The 27,297-nt window shown below is 37.6% G+C and overlaps 1 long non-coding RNA gene across 1 annotated transcript in view; it reads right to left on the reverse strand.

Annotated features, from left to right (window-relative positions):
• Positions 1-1,161: 1,161 nt before the first annotated feature.
• LOC309659390 overlaps positions 1,162-27,297 on the reverse strand; it is a 32,675-nt gene continuing 6,539 nt past the window's right edge. The window contains exon 2 of the long non-coding RNA XR_014262772.1: positions 1,162-26,260. This is a non-coding gene — a long non-coding RNA (uncharacterized lncRNA). The remainder of the gene's footprint in view (positions 26,261-27,297) is intronic.

Here is a 27,297-nt window from a genome sequence, read left to right on the forward strand (position 1 = left end):
ATGGTGTCCTGGTAACCAAGAGGGAAAAATGCTTCAAGGAGGAGGGAATGATCAACTGGGTCAAATGCTACAGACAGATCTAACTGATGAAAACTGAATTGATGATTAGTTTTCGCAGCATAGAGGTCATTGATTGTAGTTTCAGTGGAATGGGGGGAACAAGAGTATAATTTATTGAATGAGTATAATATATGTCAAGATTTATTAAATGCCTATTATATTAACAGGATATATCTGTACTTCTGTATTTGAGAAGGTCGGTGAACTGTATTCCCAGTGGCTAGAGCAGTGCCTGGCACATGTTATATGCTGAATGCATATTTTATGAATGATGAATTATGTGCTGCCATTTTTGGTGAGTACACACCATCACTGATCTAATGGTATAGAATTTTAAGCATAAAAGGAGATTATAATTTTTCCTCTTAATTCAACTACCCCTTTTTACGATCGTGCAAGCCATGGACTAAGGTGGGAACAGAATTCAAACCTCCAAAGTTAAGTTCTTCATTTTATCTACTACAACATCCTGGCATATGAAACATTTGCTTTATGTAACTCTGTGGACCTAAAATCACCTTCAGTTCAAAGTTGAGAAAAATCAAAACGTTTTTTCAGAATGTTCAAATTTTTTTTAACATCTTTATTGGAGTATAATTGCTTTACAATGGTGTATTAGTTTCTGCTTTATAACAAAGTGAATCAGCTATACATATACATATATCCCCATATCTCCTCCCTCTTGCGTCTCCCTCCCACGCTCTCTATCCCACCCCTCTAGGTGGTCACAGAGCACTAAGCTGATCTCCCTGTGCTATGCAGCTGCTTCCCACTAGCTATCTATTTTACATTTGGTAGTGTATATATGTCCATGACACTCTCTCACTTCGTCCCAGTTTACCCTTCCCCCTCCCTTTGTCCTCAAGTCCATTCTCTGTGTCTGTGTCTTTATTCCTGTCCTGCCCCTAGGGTCTTCAGAACCTTTTCTTTTTTTTTTTTTAGATTCCATATATATGTGTTAGCATACGGTATTTGTTTCTCTCTTTCTGACTTACTTCACTCTGTAGGACAGTCTCTAGGTCCATCCACCTCACTACAAATAACTCAATTTCGTTGCTTTTTATGGCTGAGTAATATTCCATTGTATATATGTGCCACATCTTCTTCTTTTTTTTTTTTTTTTAATTTATTTATTTGTGACTGTGTTGGGTCTTCGTTTCTGAGTGAGGGCTTTCTCTAGTTGTGGCAAACGGGGGCCACTCTTCATCGCGGTGCACGGGCCTCTCACTGTCGTGGCCTCTCTTGTTGCGGAGCACAGGCTCCAGACGCGCAGGCTCAGTAATTGTGGCTCACGGGCCCAGTTGCTCCGCGGCATGTGGGATCTTCCCAGACCAGGGCTCGAACCCGTGTCCTCTGCATTGGCAGGCAGATTCTCAACCACTGCACCACCAGGGAAGCCCGCACATCTTCTTTATCCATTCATCTGTCGTTGGACACTTAGGTTGCTTCCGTGTCCTGGCTATTGTAAATAGAGCTGCAGTGAACATTGTGGTACATGACTCTTTTTGAATTATGGTTTTCTCAGGGTATATGCCCAGTAGTGGGATTGCTGGGTCGTATGGTAGTTCTATTTTTAGTTTTTTGAGGAACCTCCATACTGTTCTCCATAGAGGCTGTATCAATTTACATTCCCACCAACAGTGTAAGAAGGTTCCCTTTTCTCCACATCCTCTCCAGCATTTATTGTTTGTAGAATGTTCAAATATTTATTCACCCAATCCCTCAAAGAGATCTCTTAATGCTTCTAAATAGATTAAATTGTATGAAACTTTCTAATTAAAAGTTTGCTTTTTAGCAGCAAGGTTCTACTGCATGGCACAGAGAACTATGTTCAATATCCTATGATAAACCATAATGGAAAAGAATATTTAAAAAAATATATATATATGTATAACTGAATCACTTTGCTCTACAACAGTAATTAACACAACATTGTAAATCAAATATACTTCAATAAAAAAGTAAATTAAAAAAATAGTTTACTTTTTAATTCTGTGTTTTCATTGGTAAAATACTAAGGAGTCTACATTGTGCTAAAAGTTTCCATTTTACTTAGAAAAGTAACTCTTTGAAATACAACAGTATGGGATTTAGGGCTTATTCTCCTCATCCCAAGCAAAAAGTTTCCTTGCTTGATTCTTTTCAGTTAAATCTTTTTTTTTTTATTTATTTTTTATACAGCAAGTTCTTATTAGTTATCTATTTTATACACATCAGCGTGTACATGTCAGTCCCAATCTCCCAATTCATCCCACCACCACCACCACCCCCCTGCTACTTTCCCCCCTTAGTGTCCATATGTTTGTTCTCTACATCTGTGTCTCTATTTCTACCCTGCAAACCGGTTTAGTTAAATCTTTAATAGAGCAGTAAAGCATAAACCTTATCATTTGAACAAACTTTAAAGCTCTTTTGTGTACATGGTGATTCTCTTGAAGAATGATTTTGGATGATGCAATTTGAACTGAGATAAATGTATGTTGTACTAGTCACTTGTACTCCAAAGAGTCTAGTTTATTTTCAAATAATCTAAGTATTTAACATCAAAAACCAGACAGTAAAAAAATGCAATATTGTGAAATTTTCTAATTTATTTTATAGAGAGAGATTTTGAATGTTGTACTCATAAAAATACTAGTTGTGGCTAATATCACTGAACCAGCCTTGGCAGAAACTTCAAAAAGCAACTGTCAAGTGCAGAAAAATAGAGATTAGATTAATAAAATTTTATTCTGGTAAGTTTTACTAATCAATGCTGCTGATGCTGATGCCAAAATCAAAAGTATAATTTACTTGTCTCATTGGCTAATGTGTTATAATATCTTTTTCTGGAAGTGTCAGATAGTCTAAGAGAAAACAGAAAATGTCAGCTGTATTCAGTTTGGTCATGGAGACAGTGAGCAAGCATGATGTAAGCCTATTTATTTTAGGTCTACCCAGGCCAAGTTAAAGAGAAAGGAAGCCATTATGTAGATCATTCGGCCTTCAAAACTTGCTATGGAACAAAAACAGGGTTTTTATTTTATTTTATTTATTTATTTTTATTTTTGGCTGCGTTGGGTCTTCGTTGCTGTGCACGGGCTTTCTCTAGTTGCGGTGAGCGGGGGCTACTCTGCGTTGCAGTGCGTGGGCTACTCATTGCCGTGGCTTCTCTTGTTGTGGAGTACGGGCTATAGGCGCGCGGGCTTCAGTAGTAAAACAGGGTTTTTTAAATGATTCAGTGTACTTCAACAAAGTTTATCTCAAATAATAAAAAAAGATTCATTTGCACCCACTCAATGTAATAATTGAATTAAGCAAAGATGCAAAATCCACTGGATTAAAGGTAGCTGGAAAACAAGACATTCATTTGGCTTCAAAGATGCATCCTACATATTACTTATTAATTACAGTGGGAAACGGTACTTTTATAATGGAAAGATGCTGTAGACACACACGTACATGTTTATACACATATATGTATAAATACATAACTTCTTAAAAATTTACATACTTCTCTACAACTTGCTTTTCTTTTTCTTTCTTTTTTTTTGAGGTAAAATTGACATATAACGTTGAATTAGTTTTAGGTGTACAACATAATGATGAGATATTTATATATATTGTTCAATGATCACCAAAACAAGTCTAGTTAACATGTCACAGTACATAGTTACAAAATTTTTTTCTTGTGATGAGAACTTTTAAGATCTACTCTTTTAGCAACTTTCAAATATGCAATACAGTATTAACTATAGTGGCCATGCTGTAGATTACATCCCCATGACTTGTTGTATAACTGGAAGTTTGACCTTTTGACCCCTTTCACCAATTTTTCCCACCCCCTTCCCCCCTCTTCAACTTGCTTCTCTCAGGCAGTAGTACCTGGTAGAATTTCCAAATCCACTGGTATTGCTCTTAATTTTCTGTCTCTAACTCTTTCAATGACTGGAAAACATTCCATGGTTGTGGATGTAGTGTGACTTACTGAACCAATTCCTCTTTCAAGGTGCATTTACTTTCTCACCCCCAATTTGCCACCTCTATACTCAGCGCTATAAAATAAGCGTACTTGTGCATATATCATATGGCTGGTCCTTTTTATCAATGAAATTAATATCTAAGAGCAGATTAAAAGTTTTATCTGTATTAATACATATTACCAAATTACTTTTCAAATGAGATAACAGTTCACAGTATTTCCACAAGAAATATATGAGATTATTATTCTTCCTCAATCTTATTCCCACCGACAGTAGGTATTATTGCTCTGTAATTTTCCGACTTTGATGGAGTAGAAAGAGATACTTCATCAGGGCTTTAATTTGCATTCTCTCATCATGCTTCAGTTTATGCATTTTAAATCTATATTTATTATTTGTCATTGCTCTTCATATTCTTTGCTAATTTTTCTACAGGATTTTTTTGCATTTCATTAATATCTAAGATTATCTTGTATTACTAGAAATTTTCATGGTTTGTCATCTGCTGAAATTTTTCTTTAAATATGTTATTTTCTCAGTTGATCTTACTTATGGCATCTTTGGCCATACAAGTTTTAAAATGTTATACATAAATATATGTCTCTATATAGAAATACACCTTAAGATTTTTCATCTTAGTTAAGAATGCCTCCCACACCCATAAAGGGAAAAAATTATTTACCAGTTTTCTTTGTATATGTTCTTTGCTTTCCTTATCCAATTTATTTCTAATTTTTTATATTTCAGTTTTTAATTTTTTAGTAGTTTTATTGAGGTATAACATACATACCATAAAATATCCCAATGTAAATGTACAATTTAATGTTTTCAATGAATTTATATAGTTGTGCATCCATCACCACAAAATTCGATTTTAGAACTTTTCCGTCATGCCAAAATGTTTCCTTATGGCTGTTTAGTCAGTTGTTTCTCCCATCTCAGTCCCTGGCAACCACTGATCTGATTTCTGACTATAGATTTCCTTTTCTGAAAAATTCGTATCAATGAAATCGTATGTAAATGGAAGCTTATAATGTGTAGCCTTTGGTTTCTAGCCTTATTTTCTTAGCTTAATGTTTTTGAGGTTGTATTAGTTTCCTGAGGTAATAACAAATTACCACAAAATGGGTAGCTTAAAACAACAGAAATTTATTGCCTCACAGTTCTGGGAGCCAGAGTCCAAAATCATGGTGTTGGCAGTGCTACATATTCCCCTTGAAGGCTCTAGAGGGGAATCTAGCTTACTTCTTCCAACTTCTGGTGGCTGTCAGCATTCCTTGGCATTCTTGGCTTACGATCACATCACCGCAATCTCTGCCTCCGTATTTACACAGCCTTTTGTGTGTGTCTTTGTTTTTTCCTCTTCTGTCTCTCAGATCTCCTTCTACCCTTTCTATAAGGACAGTTGTCATAGAATTTAGGACCCACCTGAATAAATCAGGATGATCTCCTCATCTCAAGATTCTTAACTGAATTACAGGTGTAAAGACCCTTTTTGGCTCCAGAAATAAAGACATGAACAATTTTTGGGGCCACCATTCAATCCACAGCAGAGGTTCATCCATGGTGTAGCATGTATCAGTGCTTCATTTCTTTTTATTGCCAAATAACATCCCACTGTATGGATATATCACATTTTTTTATCCACTCTTCAGCCGATGGATATTTGTGTTGTTTCTACTTTTTGGCTATTATGAACAATGCTGCTATGAACATTCACATGCAAGTTTTTTTGTGTGAACGTATTTTCAATTCTCTTCGGTGTTTATCTAAGATTAGAATTGCCATCATATAGTTACTCTGTGTTTAACCATTTTTAGATACTACCAAACTGTTTTCAAAGTGACTGTACCATTTTACACACCCATCAGCAATGTATGAAGGTTCGTTTCTCCATAACCTCTCCAACATTTGTTATCAGCTGTCTTTTTTATTACAGTCATTTTTTTTAAGATTTATTTATTACTTATTTATTTATTTTTTTTATTTTTGGCCGTGTCAGGTCTTAGTTGTGGCACGTGGGATCTTCATTGAGGCACGCAGGATCTTTCGTTGTGGCACGTGAGCTTCTCTCTAGTTGTGGCGTGCAGGTTTTCTCTTCTCTAGTTGTGGCATGCAGACTGGGCAGGTGGGCTCTGTAGTTTGCAGCATGCAGGCTATGTAGTTGAGGCGCGCAAGCTCAGTAGTTATGGCATGCGAGCTTAGTTGCCCCGCGGCATGGGGGATCTTAGTTCCCTGACCAGGGATCGAACCCGTGTCCTCTGCATTGCAAGGCGGATTCTTTACCACTGGACCACCAGGGAAATCCCAATTACAGTCATTTTAGTGGGCCCTAAAGTGGTTTTTGTGGTTTTAATTTGTGTATTAACTGCTCTATCCACTTAGAGAGCCCGGGAGCAGTGATATCTCAATAGCAATGAGCACACCTAGTACCCAGATCTTGGTTTCTAAATACATTTTCTTTTAAGGTGAATCAAGCCTTCTTCTGGAAATGGCTGATTTCAAGGCCAAGGCAGGGAAAGTAAAAGATAAGCCTGGAACATCTTGCTGTGACAGAAAGTAAGGTCATGATCACAGAAAGGTGGGGATCTACCGAAAGACATAGAAACAAGCTTAAGATGCGCCCACTGGCCAAAACATGGAAAAATTTGATCATCAAAATAAATAATAATAGTAAAGGATTGCAACCTATTGAATAAAAATGGAATGCTTTAGTCCATACTGATATAAATAAATAAATAAATAAAAAGAAAGTTTTTCCTTATGGTAGAATGCCAACCAACAAATGTAGAAGAAATTATGGAATTGGAAATTCTCCGTTTAACAACCAGTATAGCAATAAACAATTTAGGCAAAAGCACGGCAAGAAACCAGGGAGTGAAGGTTGGACGGGGGACAGGATATTTACTAGTGTCAAAGTATCTTCCCACAAAAATACTTACTAATTACAAAGGGAATAAGAGAGACTTTATAGTGGAGACATCTGGGCAATGCCACCTTACGCTAGTGAGCGAACTACCAGGCATGGGGCAAATCAACTTCAAGTGCCCCTCAAGGGGATGCAACATCACACATCGTTCTATGAATATGTGGTTCCTGCCCAATACACATAATCTTCATGTTATTGTGAAGACACATCAGACAAGCACAAACTGGGGGAGTCTACAAAATAACTGGCCTGTGATCTTTTGAAATATTAAGGTCATGAGAGTCAAGGGAGGGCTGAGGACCTGTTCCCAGAGACTAGACAAAGCTGGTTGCAACACATGATCCTGGATGGATCCCTTTCCTAAAGAATGTTACTGGGAGAGTTGGCAAAACTTGAAAAATGTCTCTGGGTAAAGGGTACAATGAGAGTTCTTTGTACTGTTCTTGTACTGTTCTGTGAGTTTGACATGATTTCAAATGACAAAGTATAAAAATTATGTTGTTAGAGTTCCTGAGAGTGTACTATTGGAATAAACCCTATTCGGTCACATGGATTACTATTTGACATTCTCTTTGTTGGGTTTTGGTATTAAAATTCTCCTGGTTTCATCAAATGAATTGGGGTGCTTCCTATTTTTTTCTAAGATCTTGCAATTATTTACTTTGAGTTTTGTTAGAATTCAGATATGAAGACATTTGATCCTGCTGCTTTTGTAAATACTAGATCTTAAATCACTTAAAAAAAAAAACGCTTATATAGTGGTTTATTCAAGTTTCCTGTCTTTACTTGGATTGTTATACATATTGTTTGCTAGGAAATCATGTAGGTTTCAAATTTCAAATTTATTATAGAGTTGCACATAATGTTTTATTTCTTTTGTTCTCTTTGGTATTTGTCTTTATGTACTCTTATTCACAATCTTGTATGTTTTTTACTCTCCCTCTTTTCCTTAATCTCAAATAAAAATGGTTTCTCTTTTTGTGTGTTACTCAAATGAAGTGATTTTCTTTTATTTTTTTTTTAATTGATTTATTTATTTATTTTTGGCTGCGTTGGGTCTTCGTTTCTTTGCGAGGGCTTCCTCCAGCTGCGGTGAGCGGGGGCCACTCTTCATCGCGGTGCGCGGGCCTCCCACCATCGCGGCCTCTCGTTGCGGAGCACAGGCTCCAGACGCGCAGGCTCAGTAGTTGTGGCTCACGGGCCCAGCTGCTCCGCGGCATGTGGGATCCTCCCAGACCAGGGCTCGAACCCGTGTCCCCTGCATTGGCAGGCAGACTCTCAACCACTGCGCCACCAGGGAAGCCCCATGAAGTGATTTTTGAGCTTTTTATTTTTTATACTATTTTTGTTTTCTATTTCTTTAGTTTCAGGTTTTCCCTCTCTTAATTCCCCCTTCTTAGTTTTTTAGTTGTTGTTCTAATTTTTGTAAGTGATTATAGAGCTTCTATATTTTAATATCTTTATTCCTTAATAACAAAGAATTTAAGGTTATAATTTTTTTCTGTGAATGTGGCTTTTACCAAATGCCATAAGTTTTAGTAGGAAATGTTATTTTCATTGCTTTCTAGATAATTTTAATTTTTTCATTGCTTTTTTTGACAGTTTTTAACATTTCTTTAAATTCAGGGAATATATAGATATATACTTCTTGATTTCAATGTAGTTGAAGTTTTTGTATCCTTTTTATTTATTTTTAAATTTAGTGGGTTATGATCAGGAAATCATAATGAGGACTTCTTTAAGGAAAAACACATAAGTAACTTTTAGAAGTCTTCCATGGAATATATAAAAAAAAAAAAGGAATTTCTTTGAGGAACTTAAAGTTCTCTCTAAATCTTAATACAGTTGGTTCTCATTATTCACAGTAGTTATGTCCTATAAAGACACTGTGAAGACTGAACCTTTGCTCCTGTGGGAGATACAGGGCTAGATTCCTGTGAACCTCTGGTTGCAACATCTTTGTCAACTGGTCAATACATAACCTTCCTATGTGTTTCTGTTTAAAGACTCCTTATTTAATGTGTACTGGTGACTCATTAACATTGATTCCACAGCCAATATCACAGAAGCTCATGCCTAGATGAAGTTTATCTACCATATGTATCGCCTCTGCAAGGCATATCGCAGCCTTCTTGCATGTAGGACCCCAGACGGCATTTCGGCACTTGGGGCACCAATCTAAACAGTGAAGTCACCAACAAAAAGCACCCAAATGCCCAAATTCTGATACGAAATAGACTGGGAAGAGGACACTTCTATAATATGAGAGTTGAAATAAGAAGGCAGAGTGTCACCTTATTTGACCTCAAATTTTTCACCGCTCTGCACGTGTCTGTGAGGGATGGAAAAGTTCTGTAAATATTGATCTGGGGGTTACAAACACATTTTCATAAGGGGGCAAATTCACAAATTCCGAATTTACAAATAATGAGGATGACTGTATCCATATAAAACAAGCTTTGTGATTGTATTATTTAATTCCTCTATGTCTTTTTCTATCTGTCTTTCTACCTATCTATCAGAATTGACCAATTCTGATATTCAAGTCCTTTACTATAATATTTTATTTAACAGTTGAGTTTCTAATAATTTAAAAAATTTGTTTAGCTTCTATGTTGTTTCATGTATAAAATCTTAGGACTGTTTTATTTTCTTCATAAATTATGCTTTTTATCATTACAAAGTGTCCCTCTTTTTTCTGTTTAGAGATTTGAAACTCAAATTCCATGTTCCATGGTATTAGTAACACCACGCCTGCTTTAAGATTTTGCTCTTCGTTTACATTTCATTAATTGTTACTTGTCCTTTCCCAGCTGTCATAAAATCAGGCAGATATTTCCCTAGTATTTCATGAAAAGAAGACACCAACTTTTCCCCAAATGAGAATTTCCATTACTCCACTATCGCTCTTCACCCATTATATTCAACTTGAAGAAGACTTCAGTTGCAATTTCCTCCTTACTCTCCTCCCAAGAGATGAAGCCTTTGGAATATTTTTGCTTCCTTCTTTCTCATGCCCCTCCTCACCACAATTCTTTAGTTTTCCTGAGGTGGTTTAGTTCTTTAAATTCCAGATTATTATTAGAAGTTTCCTTCTTAGTACACTTCTCTATTTCTAGAATCTTTATTTAGTTACATATTCCCGGTCTATCATTGTTCACCTATTTTTAATTAAATATCACAAGTCTGTTGCTCACTATGGCTTTCTCTCTTCTTCAAGTCTCTGTTTTGTTAGTTTGTTTGTTTTTAATTAATAAAGTCTTTTTCCCAGATGAGTAATGAGATGTGTGACCTCTCTGAATGCTTATGTATCTGTAAACACCTTTCTTGTACCCTAACAGGTGAAATACATTTTTAAGTTGAAAATGTATTCCATTGTCTTCTAGCTTCCTAGTGTTGCAAAGGAGAATTTCATGACAGTCTAATCTTTTTCCTTTATAAGTAACTTACAGGGACTTCCCTGGTGGCACAGTGGTTAAGAATCCGCCTGCCAATGCAGAGGACAGGGGTTCGATCCCTGGTCCGGGAAGATCCCACATGCCTCAGAGCAGCTAAGCCCATGCGCCACAATTACTGAGCCTGCGCTCTAGAGCCTGCAAGCCACAACTACTGAGCCTAGGTGCTGCAACTACTGAAGTCTGTGCGCCTAGAGCCGGCTTCTAGGCTCCACAGCAAGAGAAGCCACTGCAATGAGAAGCCCGCGCACCGCAATGAAGAGTAGTCCCCGCCCACTGCAACTAGAGAAGGCCTGCATGCAGCAATGAAGACCCAACGCAGCCAAAAATAAATAAATAAATAACTTACAAACTTTTACACAGAAAGAATAAGATTGTTCTCTTTATCTTTGGAGCTCACAATTTTTAGCAGGATATGTCTACCCGTATATATGTGTATATAGACATTTAAAGAAATATATATGCATAAATAGATATAGATAGATGTGTGTATATATCTATAGCTATCTATATATATGATGACAAAGATAGATACAGATATAGACATAGGCATAGATATAATCTTTTCTCATCATTCCTGCCTGAAACTTGGTATCCTTTCTTCAATCCAGGGAAATATTATTGTTTGCATGCTTCATTTTGTTTTATTTAAATATGTCCTCTCCTTTATGTACATCATCTTCTCTTTCTGGAACTCCAAACAGTCTCATGTCAGTGTCCTTAAACCTCCCTTCCATCTCTGTACTCATGTTTTACATTTTTTTCCTCTGAGCTTTGTAATATTCTTGCATCCGGTTTCCAGGCTACTAGTTGAATTTCAACAGTTACTATTTTCTTCACTAATGAATTTTAAGTTTAGAAATCATGTTTTTGTTGTTGTTGTTTTTATATCAAGAAAGTCTACTTTGTGTAGCCCTTGTATCTCTTTAGGTAGTTCTATTATCCTTTCTGTCCAAGTTTAAGTTATGTTCTCTGCCCCCCAGCAACTGTAATTCATAGATAGCCTGTTCTGAATGTTCAGCTTGCTCCTCTCTCTGGCTGCTTGGTCTTGAGTGATCTGTTCGTCAGAGCTCAGCTCCAGCTGCTGGTATATGTCAAGCAGTGACAGTTCAGTGAATGGTGGCCTGCCCAGAAGTCTCTACCCCTGAGGACCCATATGGTGACATCAGACAGGCTGTCTGTGCCCTGTCTTCTCATGCTCTCCCAGGAGAGGACTCAGACTACCTCTCTAGGCACACCTGAGAGCCCGGAAGAACATGCACACTTGCCTGGGTGGAGGGCAGTCTCTCATGCCTAACTTCGCCCGTTTTATCCTTTTGCTTGTGTGTATTCTTTTTGCTACAACTTTATTTGAAAAAGTAATTTAATCTGAAATGCTCCTGTCCTTTTCTTTCTGCTTCTAAGCTCTCTTCTTCCTTAAGATAAGAACAGACTATACTAGAACTCCTCTGCTACTGACCCCCCTCCTTAGTGAAATTAAGGGGGGGAAGAAAAGTTCCTGGGGAAGAAGGAGGTTCTATTTGACATGAGGGGTTATCATTTAATAACTGAGAAATGTCAAATTTACATGAAGCTTCAGTAGTACATTGGTTTAACATGTACATTAAAGAAAGATCAGGGGCAGAATTTGAAAGTGGAGCCCAGAATGAACCTATAGTTTATGTAAGGACCTGTTTCTGGAGGAAAACATATGAAAATGATTATTGCCATGTTTACAAGTCTTGTTTTGAATAATGAATTAACATTTTAAATTGGCTTTTGGAAAAAGTGAAGCCCAGATAGATTGTTTTGCTAGATTGTGGTCCTACCTACAACTCTGTTAGGAACATCAAGTTCTGTAGCCTCCAAGAAGTGCTAGGTCCTTAGAGGAAACATGCATTATTTCTTTTTCTTTTTTTTACTTTACTTTTTTATTGAGGTAAAATTCACAACATAAAATTAATCACTTTAAAGTGAACAGCTCAGTGGCATTTGCATTAAGTACCTTCCCAATGTTGTGTAACTACCACCTCCATCTAGTTCCAAAATATTTTCATCACCTGAAAATAAAACCCTGTATCCATTAAGCAGTTATTGTTAATTCTCTCCTTTCCTCAGCCCCTGGCAACCACCAAGCTGCTTTCTGTGTCTATAGATTTACCTATTCTGGATACTTCATATAAATGGAATGATATAATATGTGACTTTTGTGTCTGCTTTCTTTCACTTGCCATGTTTTCAAGATTCATCCATGTTGTAGCATGTATCAGTACTTTATTCCTTCTTATGGCTGAGACTATCCCATTGTATGTGTGTAGCACACTTTATCCATTTATCCATTGCTGAACATTTGGATTGTTTCCACCTTTGAGCTATTGAAAACAGTGGTGCTATGAAAATTGGTATACAAGTACTTGTCTGAGTACCTGTTTTCAATATTTTCGGGTATCCAGAAGTGGAGTTGATGGATCATGTGGTAATTCTATATTTGACTTTTTGAGGAATTCTATTTGGCTTTTATTTGCTTAACTAGCATGTGGCACTTAACCTCTGTTTATTTCTATTAGATCAATGAATCAACAGTTAGTGGTATGGGATTACTAGGAAACTCATGATAATATATTCCTCACCACAGTTCGGCTCCTAGAGCATTTTCTCTTTCCCCATTTTCCCTAAAACTACCTAATAAAGAAGTAAAGATCCTAAGAAACACTGATGTTCCAAAGTATAGATTAGAAGTCAGATCTTCTGATACAGAACTGAGAAATTTGCTCATAACCAGCAAAGGATCGACAAACGCTTGAGCTACAAATTCTGGCATTGTATTAATTACCTAATAATTCCAAGGCTGGCAGGTAGAGAAGCAAATAGAATAAGGAAACATATACAATTTACATGAAATATTAAAATTTGATCCTTGAAGTCCGGGTAGTACCAGTTAATTTTAAATCCACACTCTTTGAAACATAAACAGATGAACGTTTCAGAGCACAGTTTTTAAGGAGAACACCTTTTAAAAATGTTTTTAACCCTTTTTGAATGTTTTTGAGAAAGACACACACGTTAATATATACACATTCTCTGGCTGTTTTTCTTTTTAAGAGAGGGCCAGCATTCATAGACAATTTGGTTTATTTTAGAGACATAACTTCTTAGAAATTCTATTTCAATTTCCCTTTTCCTCTCCTGTCTCTCTCTCTCTCTCCTCTCTCTCTCTCTCTCTCTCTCTCTCTGGTTGTTTTGAATGACAAGGAATAAGACAAATCAAGAGTTGTAAAGAGTGCTTCGGGGTAAACTCAGGGGATATAACCACCTAATTATGAATTTCCTGAATGTGCAATTTGACCAGTAGCAACTGGATGTGATTAGTACCGTGGGCCTCACCTCCAGCTGTTCTACAAAAACAAATCAGTGAAGGATTTCCAAGGCACATTTTCCTTTGGACCTGTTTTAAGTTTTAACGATGCGGACAGTGCAATGTTGCTCTTTTTTTTTTAATAGGTGACAGATTGTCTGAAAAGAAGCATGAGTTTCCTACAACAAAAGAACTAACTATGGAGCGTACATTTCTGCTTGAGGCAAATGTGTTTGAATCTGTGTAAGAAAATAAAACCTGCAAATCTGTCTCCTTGTATGTGGAACCAAAGCTGGAAATGTGTGCTCTAGAGGCAACTGTAAAATCATATTTCACTCTGGCATATGGGCCAGTGATTGTGCTGTGTGAGTAATGCATATATGTAATCCATGTGGTAAGCTTCGTGGATTGAGAAGAAGTCAGTGTTATTCACTGAGGTTTGGCAAGCAGGAACCATTTATTTCGAAAAATTTACATGGGCTGAAACAACGTGAAAAATGTACTGTCCATTTTGTCAGCTTGTGAACACATAGCAAAAACCACAGCACTCCCATCAGCCCCAAGACAGGGAAGAAAATCTCTTTTTGCTGTTTTATACTTACAGAAGAACGACTGCTCTTGTACAACAAGGGAATTTATGCTTAATGCATACTATCTTCCACCAAATCAAGTCCAAATGAACCAGAGTTCCAAAAAAACTTTGACAATACAATACACTAAGGGGAAAGCCAAAAACTTGATATATTTTATTCTCATTGTGGTGTTCGGATCAATTTTTAAGTGCTTTTAGCTATGGATTCTTGAGTTTTAAAGCAATTATAAAATATCTTCAGGGACTTCCCTGGCGGTCCAGTGGTTAGGACTCCACACTTCCACTGCAGGGGGCACAGGTTCGATCCCTGGTCGGGAAACTAAGATCCCCATGCCGCACAGCGTGGCCAAAAAAGAAAATCTTCACTAAGTTCATAGCAGCATAAGCTCTCGATAGAGGGGAAAAAAATGAAGATGAATGAACTTGGAGGACCCCACTAATCTTTGTGAATAGCAAGATATCATTTAGGCATTAAATTTTTTCCTTTTTGATTCAAAGGCACTTAAAAAAATACTCTTTAGGCCATAAAGGGGCCTCAGAAGTGCTCTAGAGCAGGCAGGGGAAGAGGACCTGGGCAGTTGGTGGGTAAAATTGGGAGTGGGGGTGGATGGTATTCAAAATGGTGCTATATTTTGACTTCAGTTTCTAAAAGTCTCACAAACTGACCTCTGGTGTTTCAGTGTCATCTTTCACATTGCTTCCTCTAATGTCTTCTCCTCAGTCCTATCTGCCATGTCAATTTAATGGTTTTAAAATTTTTGAGAGGGGAATTTCCATTTCCACCTAGAAAGGATTAACTGCTAACAGGAATTGCCTTCCCACCATAAACAACTAGACAATCAGGCAAAATATATGAAATAGCAAGTTTCAGACATTAGACATCTGGCAGTGTAGAACTGGATTCCTGAAAGAATCCCTATGATTATCCCAGATTACTGCCTTGAGAAAGGCACAGCAGAGGGAGAAGGAACACAGCAACTTGCTGAGTCGAGGAAACAGATCAGTTTGGGGAGGCCAGGCAGCTATAATCTTAAGAGCAGAGTTCAAAAGAGAGAGAGAGAGCTTGGACTTCCCTGGTGGCGCAGTGGTTACGAATCCGCCTGCCAATGCAGGGGACACAGGTTCGAGCCCTGGTCCGGGAAGATCCCACATGCCGCGGAGCAACTAAGCCCGTGTGCCACAACTACTGAGCCTGCGCTCTAGAGCCCGTGAGCCACAACTACTGGGACCTGCACGACTAGAGCCCGTGCTCTGCAACGAGAGAAGCCGCCACAATGAGAGGCCCACGTGGCACAATGAAGAGTGGCCCCCCGCTCGCCACAACTAAAAAAAAGGAAAGCCCGCGGGCAGCAATGAGGACCCAACACAGCCAAAAATAAAATAAATAAATAAATTTATTTTTTAAAAAATGAAAAAAGGCCCAACTATATGCCACCTATAATAAACCCAGTTTAAATATAAAGACACAGATAATTTTAAATAAAATAGTAATAAAACAATATACCATGCAACCATTAATCTAAAGATAGTTGAAATGGCTCTATTTCTATCTGATAAATTTGAATTCAGAACAAGGGATAAAGAAGACTACTTCAAAATTTTAATGGGGTCAATTCATTAGGAAGATATAACAATCTTAAATATTCATGAACCTTAAAACAGATTCAAATTACATGAAGCAAAAATTGATAAAATGGAAGGGAAAAGGAAACAAATCTATAATTACACAGGTTTACGGAGTTATTGTGGGTTTGTTTCCAGACCACCACGATAAAGTAAATACTGCAATAAAGCTAGTCACACAGATTTTTTGGTTTCCCAGTGCATATAAAAGTTATGTTTATACTATACTGTAGGCTATCAAATGTGCAGTAGCATTATGTCTAAAAAATGTACATATCTTAATTTTAAAAAAATAAAAATTTCTAATCATCATCTGACAACACAGCATTGCCACAAACCTTCAATTTGTAAAAGACCTGATATCTGTGAAGCTCAATAAAGCAAAGTGGAATAAAACCAGGCATGCCTGTAGTTGGGGAGTTCAACACTCCTCTCCCAGTAATTGATAGAACAAGTAGACAGCACTGACAACACTAACAGCTTGAACACTAACATACCATTTAAACACTCCACCAAACAATAATAGAATACACCTTTCTTTCAAATGCCAATGGAACATTCACAAAGATCAACTATAGTTTGGATCTTAAAAGAAATCTCAACAAATTTAAAAGCATTGAAAGCATACAGTGTATATTCTCAATCACAATAAAATTAAATTAGAAATCAATAAGAAAAAAAATTTTTGGACCCCCCCCCCCCCCGCCCTGCTGCCAAATATTTAGTAATTGAGCAATACAGTTCTAAATTACTCAAGGAAGGACTTCCCTGGTGGTCCAATGTTTAAGACTCCACACTTCCCCTGCAGGGGGTGCAGGGTTGATACCTGGTCGGGGAACTAAGATCCCACGTGCCACGTGGTGCGACCAAAAAAAATAAAAAAATAAAAATAAATTACTCAAAGAAGAAGTCACAAAGGAAAATTAGAATATATTTTTAACTGAGTGAAAATTAAAACACGATATATCGAAAATTATATGGGAAAGAGCTAAAGCAGTGTGCAGAGGGAAATTTATAGTTTTAAATGCTTAAATAAATAATCTAAGCTTCTATTTTAAGAAACTAGAAAAGGAAGTAATTAAACCCAAAGTAAGCAGAACACAAGTAATGATAAAGCTAAGAGCAGGAGTCAATGAAATAAAAAAGGAAATCAATGACACCAAAAAATGTTTCTTTTAAAAGAGTCAATGGAATTGGTAAATCTCTTGCCTGAGTGACTAAGAAAGAAAGAAGACATAAAGTATCAATATATGGAACGAAATCAGGAATATCATCTAGATCCTCAGACAACAGAAAATAAGGGAATATTATAAACAACTTCAGGCCAATAAATTTGACAGCTTAAGTAAAATGGGAAAATTCTTAGAAAAACACAAACTGCCAATATTCATTCAAGAAGAAGTATCTAGATAATCTGTATCTAAAAAGTAAATTGAATTTGTAGTTAAAAAACCTTCCCATGGAGAAATTCCGGGTTCAGATGGTTTCACAAGTGAATTTTACTAAACATTTAAAAAAGAAATAATTTCAATTCAATACAATTGTTTTTGTGAAGCCAGTATTATGCTGAGGTTAAAACCAAAGGCACTGCAAAAAAAGATTACATATCAATAGACACAAAAACCCTTAACAACATTTTAGTGTATCAAATTAAAAATGAAAATACATCATATCCAAGCAATGTTTATTTCAGGAATGTAAAGTTGTTGTATTTTGTTTTATTATTTTTGAATTGAAATATAATTCACATACCATGACATTCACTCATTTAAAGTGTACAGTGCAATGGTGTTTAATAATTTAGTATACACATAAAATTGTGTAACCATCACCACCATCTAATTTCAGAGCATTTCTATCACCCTGAAAATGTATATTGTGTCCATTGATATTCACTACCCAATCCTCTCTCTCCTGTCCCTGCAAAGCACTAAACTGCTGTCTCTGTGTATTTCCCTATTTGGGGCTTTTTATATCAATGGATTCATACAATATATGGCCTTTTATGCCTGGCTTCTTTCAACTGGCAGAATGCTTTCAAGGCTCATTCAGGTTGTAGCATCTATCAGTTCTTAATTCCTTTTTACAGCCTAATATTTTTCCATTGTACAGATATACAGTTGGCCCTTGAACAACGCAAGGATTAATCTGCATATAATTTATAGTTGGTCCTCCATATCCGAGGTTCGTCCATATCCACGATTTAACCAAACACGGACCAAGTAGCACTGTAGTATTTACTCTTGAAAAATATCTGCGTGTAAGTGGGCCCGTACAGTTCAAACCATGTTGCTCGAGGGTCAGCTGTACCACATTCTGCTTATTTATTCATCAGTTGAGGGACATATGAGTTGTCCAATTTTTGACTAACACTGCTATGATCATTCATATACAAGTTTTCATGTGGACATATGCTTTCATTTGTTTTGAGCAAATACAGAGAACAGAATTGCTGGCTCACAGTGTTTAACTTTTTGAGGAACTGCCAAACTTTTTTCCAAAGTGACTGTACCTTTGTACATTCCCTTCAGCAATGCAAGAGGGTTCCACCTTCTCCACATCTTCGTTGACTCTTACCATTGTCTCCCTTTTTGATTAAATGAGACACGGTAACAAGATTGGTTTACCAACTGAAAATCAATCATAGTATACTTAAACAGAAAAACCAGATGATCATCTCAATAGATGTAGGAAAAGCATTTGACAAAACTCAATACTCATTCTTTATATAAAAATAAAACAAAAGGGGACTTCCCTGGTGGTGCAGTGGTTCAGAATCTGCCTGCCAGTGCAGGGGACACAGGTTTGAGCCCTGGTCCGGGAAGATCCCACATGCCGCAGAGCAACTAAGCCCATGCACCACAACTACTGAGCTTGCACTCTAGAGCCCGCAAGCGATGACTACTGAAGCCCATGCGCCCTTGAGCCCATGTGCCGCAACTACTGAGCCCATGTGCTGCAACTACTGAAGCCCACACACCTAGAGCCTGTGCTCCGCAACAAGAGAAGCCACCGCAATGAGAAGCTGCACACTGCAACAAAGAGTAGCCCCCGCTCGCTGCAACTGGAGAAAGCCTGCACGCAGCAACAAAGACCCAACGCGGCCAAAAATAAATAAAACTGAAAAAAAAAACCCCAGAAAAACAAAATGGAACTCTAAGCAAACTACAAGTAGAAACTTCCACAACTTGAAGAGGGCATCCCTCACATTTCCTATAGCTGACATCATGCTTAATAGTGAAAGATCGAATGTCTCTCTCTTAAGACTGGGTAAAAAGCAAGAATGCCTATGCCTTCCACTTCTATTCAACATTGTACCGGGAGTCCTAATCAGTAAAGGAAGAAGTAAAGGAAGATTGTAAAGGAAGAATTAAAACTGATTTACTCAGAGAGAACATGATCATTATATGGAAATGGTTATGAAATCTCCAAAAACATGATAAGATCTTGCAAGTAAGCTTAGGAAAATTACAAGAAACAATGTCAGTATACAATAATCAATTGTTATACTAGCAACAAACAATTAGAAACTGAAAATTTTAAATACCATTTACAACAACATCAAAAACAACATACTTAAGGAAAGTTTAAACAAAAAATGTACTAGACTTAAACACTGAAAACTAAAAACGACTACTAAGAAAATTAAGGAAGAGCTCCATAATTAAAGAGATATACTATGTTCAATACTTTTTATCAATATTAAGATGCCAGTTTTCCCCAAATTTACCTATAGATTCCATGCAACGCCAATCAAATCCGCAGAAGACTTTTTGTTTAGAAACTGACAAGGTGATTATAAATTTTATATGGAAATGCAAAAATCTAAGATAGGAAAAACCATTTTGAAAAAGAAAAACAAAGTTGGAGGAGCTACACTACCTGTTTCAAGATTTACTCTAAAGCAACATTCATTAATCAAGATTATGGTGCCAGTATAAGAATCAGATATAGAGCTCAACATGTAAGAGGTAAAATAATAAGACTTCTAGAGGAAAATCTTTGTGACCTTTAGTTAGACAAAGATTCTTTTAGATAGGATGCAAAAAGCATGCACCAAAAAAGAAAGAGCTTAAACTGGACTTCATCAAGATTAAATCTTTTTCTCTTAAAATGACACTGATAAGAAAATAAAATTCAAGCCATGGTTTTTGATAAAATATTTGCAAAACATAATCCTGATAGGGAGGGTGGGAGGGAGACACAAGAGGGAGGAGATATGGGGATATATGTATATGTATAGCTGATTCACTTTGTTATAAAGCAGAAACTAACACACCATTGTAAAGCAATTATACTCCAATAAAGATGTTAAAAAAATCCTGATATAGGACTTCTATCCAGACAATATAAGGAATGTTACAACTCATGAACAACTCATGAAAAATGGGGAAAAGATTTAAACAGACACTTCACCAAAGAAGCTATGGGAACAACAAATGAACACATGAAAAAATGCTCATCCAAAATCATTAGTCATTAGGGAAGTGCAAGTTAAAACTGCGATGATACACACTGTAGGCCTATGAGAGGGCTCCGATTTAAAGACTTACAACACTAAATGTTGGCAAGGGTGTGGAGCAACTGGAAATCTCATACATTGCTGGTAGGAATGTAAAATAGCACACCCATTTTGGCACGGAGCTTTGCAATTTCTTAAAAAGTTAAATATGCACTGACCATGTAACCTAGAAATTTCACTCCTAAGTAATATTTACCCAAGAAAAATGAAAACAGATGTCCACAAAAACACTTGTACATGAATGATCATAGCAGCTTCAAGATAACAAACATTTGGAAACAAGCCAAATGTCCATCCACATATGAATGGATGCACAAATTTGGTATATCTGTTCAATAGACTACTTCCGAGAGGTATATAGAAATGAACAACAAATACATGCTACAACAGTAATGAATCTCAAAAACATTGTGCTGAGTGAAAGAAGCCAGATATAAAATGTATGATTACATTATATGAAATTCTAGATTTAGTAACCCAAATCAGATTAGTGGTAAGCTAGGGCTGGGGGCAGGAGCAGGTGATTGGAATGGAGCAAAAGGGAACTTTGTGGGGTGATAGAAGTGTGCTGTATCTTGATTAGAGTAGTTACATGTGTGCATTCATTTGTCTAAATTCATGAAAATGTACATTTAAAATAGATGCATTTTTATTATATGTAAACGATACCTCAAGAAATTTGATTTTTAAAAAATTGTGCAGAAGGCAGTCGTTTTGGAGAACGTTTCTGCAGTTGCTATTCCCAACCGCTTGGCTATCTCACTCTTTCTCCCCTGACTTCTCCTCCCCCACTCTCACCCCCAGTTTCTGCTCTTAAGCCACAGCCTTCTTTCATTTGCCGGCTCTCCAAATATTTGGAGAGGTCTCTATCAATGGTTTCCTTCACCTACCCACCCACCCCCACCAAAGTCTCCTCTCCCACAGGTTAAACATTGCCAGTTCTTCAGTCATTCACATTTGATCAAGGTTAGAAACTATTCTAACCTTGATAAAAGTGGAACTGGAAAAGTTGTATGGCTTGAGCAGGGAGGCAAGATCTGGAAGGGTCATGAATACCCTAAACTAAGGAGCATAGTTGAAGGGCTGGGCAACCAAAACAAAGCAAACAAAAATATAAGTGTTTACAGTGGAGAAATGTACAGGGGCCCAAATCATGCAAGGCCACATAAGCCATGGTCAAGATTTTGTTTCCTCCTAAGCAGGTTTTAAAAGGAAGGAGAGGCGATACACCCCAGGGCAGCCTCCAGGTGTTGGGCCCAGAGAATTTCCTTCAAGTAGTTTCTCCTGCTGCACACTCCAGGGTACTAGCAATCTCAGTAGCTCCATCATCCTTGATACAGTTTCTCTTTCAGATTTCCTGCACTCTAAAGTACAGTGCCTTTAAAATAGCATTTACAATTGTTTTGTCTCCTGTGTTCCTTTCTATTTATCAGCTCTCTTGGCTCAACTATGTACAGGTTATTTAACTCGGACAGCTTATTCAACTTCTCTGTCTTGTCACCTGTAGTATAAGGATAGCCATTGTAATAGTTTCAAAGTGTTACTACAATGATTAAATGTATTAAAATATGTGAGATGCTTTGAATATTTCCTGGTGCATAGTAAGCACTCTTTAAGTATTTTCTGTTACTATTTGCCCAAGGATAAAGAGGAAAATCTTACAAGCTTCCAGACAGAATGAATAAGTTATCTGTAAAGGGTTGTGGGGAGGGGAAATAGGCTGGCAGTGAAATTCTCCTTTGCAACACTAGAAGGTAGAAGGCAGTGGAATGCATTTTCAAATTAAAAATCCTATGACCAGTTGCTATATATTTCACTTGTCAAAATGAAAGAAAGATACTATTACATGTGTAAAATGCACACCCTGCCACATAGTAAGTGCTCTGTGAGGCTTTTCTGTTGTTACTATTATTACACAGGGCCGCGACCTGAGACTTGAAATCTCCCTTCCTGGGTGATAACTATCTTCCACCTGCATTCCACACAGGCCATCGACTGCCACTCCTCACCTGACCCATCCTCCTCTCTGTTCTTTCCCGCTTACATTTCAATTTTTCCAGCCCCAGGAAGCCAGGAAGGATCTCACGTTCCATCTAAATTAATAAAATATCTCTCCCAATTTTGCCGGTTTGTGTTAAATATCAACAGATTTCTATTAGGGGAACAGAAAAAACAAGAATATACTTAATCTACTCAAAATCTTCAGAAATGTAAGAATCCTGGAAAATACCAGGACCAAAAAAGATTTTGCCTGTTTCATGAGGAAATCTTCCTTGCTTTTACTAAATGTTAAAGCTCCTAACTGTATTAAAAAGGATTTAATATAATTGGAAAGTTCATTATTTCATGATTTGTATTATTTTTCAGTAGTTACCCTATTCTTTGATGTGACTGGCATTATTTCTTTAAAAACCAAATTGTTTCATTATTGCTAAATTTGAGACTGTTTACGAAAAGTGTAATTTGAAATTTTAAAATTCAGACTTTTATGAAGAGGAGGAAAGGGTTATGAAACCATCTAAACCATATTTGCCAAGACTTTTATGTCTGAATTTTTATTCAGAGCAATGTAAGGGGAAAAGTAATTCTTATGTTTCTGATTCATTTATGCTTGAATCATCAAATTGTTGTTTTTCTAAAAGCTATTTGATGTTCCACTAGCTTTTGAATCCTTTTAAGACTTTTTAATGTCTTTTTTCCCCCTCGTTACAGACTTTCTGCTCTCTGTGGGTTTTATCAGTCAAGTATGTGCCTTGTATTTAACCCATACTTATCAAAATCGAACCAGTTCATGAACAGGCTCACTCTTACCTCAGATCCTTGCACGGGTGCTTTTCTCTGCATGCAACATTCTTTCGTGGTTAGCGACTGTATTTCCTTTGTCTAAAAGTCATCTTTTCAGCAAGGCTTACACTGACCTCCCTATTTAAAACTACAAAACTGAAATGTAATCTGTGGCAACACACACAAGTAAACATGTAAATTAGCACAAAAACAACTTAGCTAAGTGAAACTTAGAATCAAAAAAATACTGGCGGGACCTTGAAGTTTTCCTGGTCCAAATGTCTCATTTTACAGATGAAGCCTACAGAAGTTAAGTGGCTTCCCTCAGATCAGACAACCCATTAAATCCAGAAATCTAACAGGCATCCCACACTCACCATGCCCCAAACTGAACTCTTGTTTTCCCCTGAATCCTGTTCCCAGTCTTGGTTGATGGTAACACCATCCTTCCAGTTACTCAGGCCAAAAATCTTGCAATCATTCTTATCACCCTTTCTTTTACACCCCCATATCTAATCTATCAACAAATCCTGTTTGCTCTGCCTTCAAAATAGATACAGAATCCTCCCCCATCTACGTCTACCACACTTGACCGTCATCTCACACCTAGATTACTGCAATAGTCTCCTAACTGGTCTCCTTGCTTCTACTCGTGCTCCCAACAGGCTATACTCAAGCAGTTAGCCAGACTGACCTCTTTAAAGCCATCAGTTCATGCTATTCTTGTGCTCTGTTCCAGATCCTGTAATAGCTCCCCATTTATGTAGTGCCTCCAGAACTCTCCACCATTTGGCCTCCCATATCTTCCACTCCTCTACCCCTTGCTTGCTGCCCTTTAAACATAGTGATCCCCTTGCTAATCCTTGAACAATCCAGGCACATTCCCACCTTAGGGTCTTTCACTGGCTCTTTCCGCTGCCTGGAATGCTTTTCTTCTACATATGTTTAAGGTATCTTCTTTGTTCAAAGCACTACTTTTCAATGAGTCCATATCAACCTTTTGGTTTTCTTTTCACTGTGGGTCCTTCCCTGACTTTGGACTTTGGCATGATTCTTATTCATACTTGAACCTTTCTTGTTGTACCTCTCCTCAAACCAATCTTGTATCATTTGAAGAGTTCTTTAAACCATAAACCAAAAACCACCCCTTTGAAGTGGTGGCAGTGGGTGCCGGGAGAGAATGGACACCTACTGTCTGGGTCAGTGGCATTGAAACAGTCCTCACCTCAGCTTGCTGTCGTTATATGTCCTTGTCTCGTCTCTGGTGACACATATCCCAGTAACACAGGCATATTTGTGAGTATGAAAAGCATTAATTTGTTAAGTGTAAATATGTAAAATAACGCACAATTTTTGTAACCTGTTTTGCTATTCCTTAATTTTTGATATACCCAGATCCTCAGCAGATGAAAACACTCCCATAGTTAGCTAGGTTCCACCATCAGGTGTTGCTAGTCTGAAGAAAAGCCTGATCTAAGGACTAGAGCTGCACCATTAGTTGGTGGGGAGACCGCTGCACTAAAGTGGTCCCCCATCCCACCTCCCTTTTTGCCATTTGGCTTATGGCCTGAGCAATGTTGTAAACATAATGAACTCACCGGCTCCTCTTTCACCCTACTTCTACCAAGAACTTTCATCTAAGGATGCCACTTGGGGAGAATGTTTTTAGGGGGTATTGCTCTTCCTCCCCCTGGTTAAGACTCTGGTGCTTGAACCTCTCTCGACCTCTGGGAGGCCTTGTTTGGGAATCAGAAACCATTTCCATGGAGTGCTGAGGGGAAAGTCTGATTGCAGTAAATTGAGGATGAGGAATGATTGTGATCCCAGAGACTGTGGCTCTGAAGCATGTTCTTTGTCCTAAGAGCAAAATATGTTCTCTTTAGAAGGAGAAAAAATAATCAGAAAAAATTGTTAGCTTGGCTCTCTACATGGAAAATGTTCCTGTGTTATAACAATAAAAGATTTACTGCAGGCCTTTCTTAACATTCTCTCTATCATGCTCACTTCACACTTTTCCTTTGCTTATCTATTACTGGAACACCCTCCCCATCCTCTCTGCTTACCTAATGTCTGTTGCCACCAAACATCCATTCCTCTGTTTCTGGGAATATTTCACCACATTTCCTTTGAGAAGCCTCCTCCCCTGTTTTTGGTGAGATTGACTCCACTCTGAGCTCTAGAGGTGGGCCCAGATCGGTTTAAAGCAATCACTATATCCCTTTACTCAGGCCACCATGATTGGCTTAAGAATTGACACATACCCTAATCAGAGCCAACGAAGTGCTAGGATGCATTTACTAGGGATACTGGAAAAGAGACACTTCCTTGCTTTCTCTCAGGGCCTACTGGAAAAGATTCTGTCTTCTCCTGGACAATGTGATGCAAAGCTGTGAGGTCTAGAACTGCTGTAGGCATTTTGCTGCCTGGAGGGAAACTAGCTAACACTCTGTCTCAGTCTCTCTACCACAGACTTGGGTACTTTAGTACTAAATCATATCATTAGAGAATGGGCATAGTTATTTATAAATACTATAATGATGATACTACTAAATAATGTCAATAAAGCACATGGCTAAAGGTCACTAGATTTTTTTTTTAATTTATTTTTTGGCTGCATTAGGTCTTTGTTGCTGTGTGTGGGCTTCTCTAGTTGCTGCAAGCGAGTGTTACTCTTCGTTGCGATGCGCGGGCTTCTCATTGAGGTGGCTTCTCTTGTTTCGGAGCATGGGCTCTAGGTGCACAAGCTTCAGTAGTTGTAGCTCGCGGGCTCTAGAGCGCAGGCTCGGTAGTTGTGGTGCATGGGCTTACTTGCTCCGTGGCATGTGGGATCTTCCCGGACCAGGGCTCGAACCCGTGTCCCCTGCATTGGCAAGCGGATTCTTAATCACTGTGCCACCAGGAAAGTCCCAGGCCACTAGATGTAAATCCTGGAAAAGCCACTTGCTAGGTGTATGACCTGAGGAAAATTCCCTAAATTCTCCATGTGTCTGTTTTCTCACCTGTGAAACAGGAATAATACAAGCATATTAGTTGCAGAGATTTTCACTTCCAGAAAATCAGTAGACAAAGCTAATGGTGAAAATCTACCACAAACACTGAAAAATACTGGCTAAAATACAATAACAACAATAAAGAATAAAGTGGCTTTATTCTTTAGTGGGTTAAATGTTGATGTTAAAGTACCTCTTTCAGTAACTGATAGATCCAATAGAAGAAAATAAATAAGGATATAGAGGTTTCAAACACACTTTAAGTGTTTTTGGTCTAATACATATTTGGAACCCTGTACCCAGTAATTAGACATATATATTTTCTTACACCTGCACTGTTAAAAGTTAATTTATCGGGGGCTTCCCTGGTGGTGCAGTGGTTGAGAATCTGCCTGCCAATGCAGGGGACACGGGTTCGAGCCCTGGTCTGGGAAGATCCCACATGCCGCGGAGCAACTAGTCCCGTGAGCCACAACTACTGAGCCTGCGCGTCTGGAGCCTGTGCTCCGCAGTAAGAGAGGCCGCGATAGTGAGAGGCCCGCGCACCGCGATGAAGAGTGGCCCCCGCTTGCCACAACTAGAGAAAGCCCTCGCACAGAAACGAAGACCCAACACAGCCAAAAATAAATAAATAAAGAAATATTAAAAAAAAAAAGTTAATTTATCAAGTACTAGCTCACAAAAAATTAAAAATCATTAGTAGATAAAATATCACTATATTTGGAAATTTCAAAATATATTTCTTAATAATTTGTATATTAATTAATAAATAATAATGAAAATTGGAAAATCATTAGGTCTAAATTTCAGTAAAATTGCTCCATATCAAAACTTGTTAGATGCAACTAAAGCAATACTCATGGGGAAGTGTATAGGCCTAAATGAATGTTAGATAGTGATTTAATTAGAAGGTCTTTTCTTCTTTCCTTTTCATTACTTCTGCAAAGAATTTAGGATGTACCATAAAGATAAAGACTTTAAAAAACCCTTTTTGTTGAAATACAACGCAGAGAAAAGTTCATAAACCATAAGCAAAAATATCTCTA

The sequence above is a fragment of the Balaenoptera physalus genome, assembly GCF_965194825.1.
Source record: "Balaenoptera physalus genome assembly, chromosome: 4".
NCBI lineage: Eukaryota > Metazoa > Chordata > Mammalia > Artiodactyla > Balaenopteridae > Balaenoptera > Balaenoptera physalus.